General features: G+C 39.3%; 1 long non-coding RNA gene across 1 annotated transcript; it reads right to left on the minus strand.

The window, feature by feature from the left end:
• Positions 1-257: 257 nt before the first annotated feature.
• On the minus strand, positions 258-5,918 carry LOC117088665. Its single transcript, XR_004439268.1, has 4 exons — positions 5,738-5,918; positions 5,154-5,252; positions 3,364-3,542; positions 258-407 (listed from the first exon to the last, which is right to left on the minus strand). It is a non-coding gene; the product is annotated as an uncharacterized LOC117088665 (long non-coding RNA).
• Between the last annotated feature and the right edge of the window lie 512 nt (positions 5,919-6,430).

Consider the following 6,430-nt stretch of genomic DNA (forward strand, 5'->3'; position numbering starts at 1 on the left):
AAGTGAACAAAAGCACAGCCATAATTGACAGCCATGCCCTGTATTCCTGAAGCATTGGAAACCTAACTGAAAAGCTAAAAGCCTGTTCACACCAACCCCAAATTTTGTTTTCTCTCTCTTACTGTTTTCATTTATTTAGTTTTGGGTTATTTTTTTTCTAAAATTTAATTAACCAATATTTGCTGGCCTACCAGCCATAGAAAAGCTAGGATGGGGAGCAATAGAACAAAAGGAGAAACAACATACCAAGTGACGAGTCTGGAGATGTGATTTTTTCAGTTCCTGCTTATATCTGATAGTCGTGTGACCTCAGTGACCTCTCAGGACCAGCCACTTGCTCAGAGAGTGTTTGGGCTTGGTGTCACCTAGCGTCCTCATTAGCTCAAAGGTCACCCTGATCTCTTGACCTAGTGGGGAGAGGAGAGATAGAAGCATGATGACTTTAAAAGAGCCTCCAATAGAATGCCTCATTTGGACTTATTTTCCCATTACTAAAGACTGGTAATGAGGTTTAAAGGCTACATGTAAACTGATTTGGGAACAAAAAGATTTTGAATGTTTATATTAAACTGTTTGAACTATTATGAGGGATATTAAAATGTCTGTGACACAGTTCGTGTCATAGAGGAGATTTTCCTTTCAATGGAGAAGACATTCTATACAAATACATAATAATGTTGGAAAAAAATCTGAATAAGCCTAAATGGAGTGCTAAAATTACAAAAGTATAAGCATTAGATGCTATAGAAATTCAGATACGCAAGACACATCTGGAGGAGCACTGAAGATGATCTTGAAGGAGGGGCTTGGGGAGTGGACAGATTTGGATAAGCAGATGTATATAAGGAGGTGCCCATTTTTGATGAGAACAACATAATCAACTGAATACATAGAAATGCAAGAGGAGACATCTTCCAGGAATAGTGAGAAGAAAGTCATCTTGGATCAGAGGACTGTTGGGAGGTAGGATTGGAGGAGGCAGGGAGTATCCATATTTTATAGATGATGTTCAGGTTGAAGAAGCTGGACTTGGATAGTTCACAAGGAGCTAGCAAAGGAAGGGATTGCAGAGGGAAATTTAATCTTTTAGAAAGATAAAACAAAGTTCCAACTGGAAGAATTGATTAAATGAGAGAAGACATTAGTGGCAAGGAGTCAAGTTGGATATCTATGCAACTGCCAGGTAAAGATGAAAACCTAAAGCATTAGAAATGCAAAAAATCACCGGGCACGGTGGCTCATGCCTGTAATCCCAGTACTTTGGGAGGCTGAGGCGGGAGGATCACTTGAGTCCAGGAGTTCGAGACTGATCTGACCAACGTGTTGAAACCCCGTCTTTAACAAAGAATACAAAAATTAGCCAGGTGTGGTGGCAAGCGCCTATAGTCCCAGCTGCTCAGGAGGCTGAGGTACAAGAATCACTTGAACCTGGGAGGCGAAGGTTGCAGTGAGCCCTGATTGCACCACTGCACTCCAGACTGGGCAACAGTGAGGTCTGTCAAAAAAAAAGGGGGGAGGGGGCGGGGGAGAATCCAATGTTGTCCAACATTGGAGGAACTTCCTCAATAATTCTCTTTTTTCCTTTCCCTTCCTCATCTGAATAAACCTCTAGACAAAATTGTATTTTCACTCATCAAGCCTAAGAAAGCATCCTAGTCCCTACTGGTGGTCTTTGGTTGGATGATATAGAATTGATTTTGTAGTTTGCTTCATGGAGGCCACTGGGAAATTTGTTCGTTGGAATGACCTTTTGTGTTCACCCGATTATTGAGACATGACCGAATCCCCATCCTTAGTTCAAAAAGAAAACAAATCCTCTTCATTACTTTGCTGGCTCCCCTCCCTTCTTGATCTTAGCCAATTTTTTTCCAGGGTCTCCTCTCTGCTCTCCTCCCATGACGATATTCTTGGATATTTTGTTCCCTTGGAGTCAAAGACACACTCTTTATGTGGTGAAAAAGAGTATGTCTCATCAAAGTCACTCCGGACTAGCTGTCTATAGCCCAGTGATAATAATTCCACTATCTAAAGGAAAAATGTAATTTTACCACAAACACTCCCATGATGATTCAGTCCTAACTCTTGCCAGAGAGAAGGCTACGCCATTTTTTTTTTCTATCCCCAGCACACAGGCTGCTGTGAAGAAGCATCTGCTGTCTAATTCTTTTCTATATTAGGATAAAATGCTTTTTGGCTTGCTGATTTCAGGCCCTTAGGAAAAGAGAAAACAAAGTTTCTCATAAAGTCTTCATTGCACAACAAGTTGGTCTGTGTTCTGGGAACCCCAGGCATGGACTTATGGACCGAGCCACAAGAGCCATAGCTCAGAGATAATCGGGTCAGGAGCTGGATGTGATGTGCTTGCTCTGGGGGTATAGATGGTGTCTATGTAGCTATATTTCTTCCACCGTGGCTGCCTTAATGCCCAGATCATTTTAACTGGCTTCTTATCACATTTGGGAGGACCAGCATACTTTTCCTAAAAACTAACCGGATAGAGAGTTTGGTTTTCTACAGCTCCAACAGAATGAGGCACAGGAATAAAAATCCGCATTCACAGATGAATATGTCCTTGAGAATGTATCTGGAGAGCACCTGAGGAAAAAGCATTAGAGTGCTATTTTCCTACCAGTTCCTTCTGAGACTCCTCCCCGCAGGGCTGCTTTTGATTAAGACAAGGGCACGCTGTTCCCATGAAGACTCCTGAGGCAGGGCAGGGGCAGGAGCCAAGGGAGGTGGGGCTACTGAAGGAAGTATCACCTGTTGAAGGCTGTTGGCCTATCTCATGAGAAGGCTAGATGGGAAAGTCTAGGACACACACCTTGTATTTTGCTCTCTCCTCTCGAACTCCAGCTGTCTATGTACCAGTGAGCTGGCTCACACTGCAAGTACTGGCCATCTGCACAGCATCCCTGGACACATTCAGAAGTAACCTGGGAGGCCCAAGCTCTCTGCTGGGAAACAATCACATCCACAGGGCTGTGTGCTGTGTTTGTGTTGGTAATATAATAATAATCATTATTATTGCTGTTATTGCTATGATTTTCCAAACTGGCTCATTTTTATGTATTTTCTATGACCCTCACCCTCATGGATATAGAGAGATAGTTATTGAACATGCCTTAAACTAGCACATCTCATATGTCTTACTACTACTTGCAATTATTATTTCAGGACCATAAAGAATGCAGCTTCCTTTTCTGTCCAGCAAGATATATTTCAAAGCCAAAGAGAGCCATATGACAGTTAAAAGGACTAATTGTTTTAAAAAGTCAAGGTGATGAAGAAGGAAGAGTATTTACTAAGTGATAAACATTTGCTTCTTCACAAAGCCCAGATTTTAGGCCTCTAGACATAACATACCTGTTCTCAGAGTTTTAACAATGCAGCTCTCAAAAGACTTCCCTTTGGTTGTAGGCAATTCACAGATTTTTAGCTTCTTACTCTCTGGTTAGGGTTGATGTGCCAGGGAACAGTTTTTATTAGGTTTCGACGCATCTGCAGTGCTTAAATAAGAGACTGAAACAGGCACTTGTTCCATGCTGTAGGGTGATAAGTTGCATTAATTTTTATTTTAGGCTGTCTGCAAACATGGCTTTTATAGACTAATAAAAAAGCAATTTTTATAAGTTCACAAAAACAATGAGCACAGTCGAGCATAAATATCTTACAACCAGGGCCAGAGGAAAATTATGAACTAAAAAATCTGCTGAAAGAGGCACAAAAAGCACAATTCCTAGATGCTGCATTCTCAAGGTAAATTAAACTCTCACCTACATGAAAAAGTGTGTAAATATAAATTTCCACTAGTGTTTCTTCCCTGTTCTTACCCTGCTGTAGTCTGGAACTCTATCTCTCTACTCTTCACTAATTTATACCCATCATACTCTTTAAGATCAACCTCAAATATTCAGCTCTTTTGGAGGTAATATTATCCATTAATGCCAGTCTTCTCTGGCATCCCTGTAACAATTACTTTTTAATATTTTGCTTTATATCAATCCTTAAAGTGTTTGTTTTTCAAAACTTAACTAGATTGTAAACTTTTTGAAAAATATGGAATTTGTTTTCTTTCTGTAAAAAGAATTCTGCAATTGCATCTAAGACCAATGGTTGATACTTGCTAACTACTTATTGTTACTATTATTTATGTGATGCAAAGGCTATAACCCAGTTAAGTTAACCTCCCAATTCCCCCCCACCATAATAATCCTAAGATTCTTATCTAGGAATCTCATAAAATAAAAAGAACATAAATTCAAGGATTCTATCTTTTCTTTCAATGGATCTTCTTAATAATACAAGCCTAGAGCAATGAAAAGTATCTTGGATTTAAAGAAAATGTAAACTGTCCACAATTGTTGACCACAAATTCTAGTACTTGCATATGTTTTAGCAAAATTCATATGGACCATCAATGCCAGAGCATGAACCAGAGCAGCCTTAATTTGTTTAGGACTCTACCTGATTTTTTTTTTAAACCTCTGAGTCTAGATTCACAGTTGCATTTCTCTATTTTGCTTTCAATGACTGCAGAAAACCATCACTTAGTTGAAAATTTCACATTTCCATATGTTTGTTCAGAATATTCTTGGAAAAATTAGGAAATGTTTCAGTAAAATTACTCTATTGTCATATCTCTGGAAGGATATTTTATATGGGCAGTATCTATCAGGCAATAAAAAATTTAAAGTATATTTTGAATAGCTGCCTTACCAAAGCTATAACCGAAGGTTTTAAAATAGTGGCAGTACTATATTACTGTACAATTTAAAATGCATATTTGAAATATACTATCTCAATTAATATTTAATGTACATACCAAAATAATTTTCTCAAAAGCTAAAGAAAAAATTGTGACTTATTCAAACCTTTTGTTTACTTACTGCCAAATGTCTAAATATTTGAAAACTTCCAGATGACTGACAGCAGTTTTGACTTTCGATTCTGCCAGTCTTAGATCACGTGATTACCCTTTCAGTTTAGAACGTAAATCATTGCTTTTACTACTTCTATAAATTTCATGTTCCAGCCACACTATTAGCCTGACATTAAATTGTTTATCGCTTTGATACTCCATGCAAAAAAGGCAAATAAACAAAATATCCAGGAGCCTTAATATACAACCTGTTACCTTACATAAAGCATCTTACCTTTCTTAGTCCTGGAAGTCAGTTAAGCCTTCCTAAGGTAGCACTCAGTGTTAAGGTGCTCATTGTTTTGTTTGCTTGTTAGAAAACTAAAAGGATTACCTAGAATTGAGTTGGGAATATAATATGGATAGGAAAAATCATAGTGTTTTTTTCTACTCACACACCCACTTAACACTTCTGTAACCAGGTGCCTGTGGAGGGTTTCCCACACACCAAGCAATTCTGCAGTGGACACCAGCTGGGTGTCTTCCAATTCAATTCAATACTGTCACAGCTACCTGGAGATTGCATCAGATCCCACAGGTTGAGGGCTCAGCCCCAAAAACCTGCCCAAACTTAAGATGCCAGTCGTATGCCCCAGGTTGTGACCTATGCTTCTGACCAACTGGCTATAAATTGGAGTCTCCATGGTCCCCTCCTTTGAGTTCAATTAATTTGCTGTGATGTCTCATAGAACTCAGAGAAACACTTTATGTTTCCCAGTTTATTAATAAAGGATATAATAAAGAGTACAGATGAACAACCAGATGAAGAGATACATAGGGCAAGGTCTTGAAGAGTCTTGAGTGGAGGATTTTCCACACCTGTTGAGTTGGAGTGTGAGCACCTCCTGGCATGCAAATGTTTTCACTAACGAAGAAGTTATTTGAAATTAGTCATTTTGGGGTTTTATGGAGGCATAATTACATAGATAAGATTGATTAAGTCATTGACATTGGTGATCAACTCAACTTTCAGCCCCTCTCCTCTCCTCAGAGGTCCAGGGATTTCGGGGCAGGAGCTGAAGGTTCCAATCTTCTAATCACATTGTTGGTTCCCTGGCAACCAGAAAACAAAAGATACTGCTCTCACCCAGGAAATTCCAAGGAATGTAGGAGCTCTGTGCCAGATGCTCCTATCACTCGGAAAATTACAAAGGTCTTAGGAGCTCTGTGTCAGGAACCTGGACCAAAGACCAAATATTAGAACAAAAAATTATCCCAGCACCCCCATACACCAGGGTTTTAGGAGCTCTGTATGTCAGGAATCTGGAGCAGAATCCACAAATATATTTCTTATTATATCACAATACCTCCAGGTCCTATTTGCTAGGAAACCAATTCTATGTGGCACCTTCATGGTGGGTATATTCTTTCCTGTGAACCATGTAGTGGAAGTATGTGACAGGTGGGGGAACTGGAGGCTCATCTCTAATTTCTCTAGAGGAGGGATTTGGGGTCTAGAATATTTGCTTGAAAACTGGCTTTACCTAGCAAGAATATCGTTTTACTTAATTT

The sequence above is a fragment of the Trachypithecus francoisi genome, unplaced genomic scaffold (genome assembly GCF_009764315.1).
Source record: "Trachypithecus francoisi isolate TF-2019V2 unplaced genomic scaffold, Tfra_2.0 Lachesis_group10, whole genome shotgun sequence".
Lineage (NCBI taxonomy): Eukaryota > Metazoa > Chordata > Mammalia > Primates > Cercopithecidae > Trachypithecus > Trachypithecus francoisi.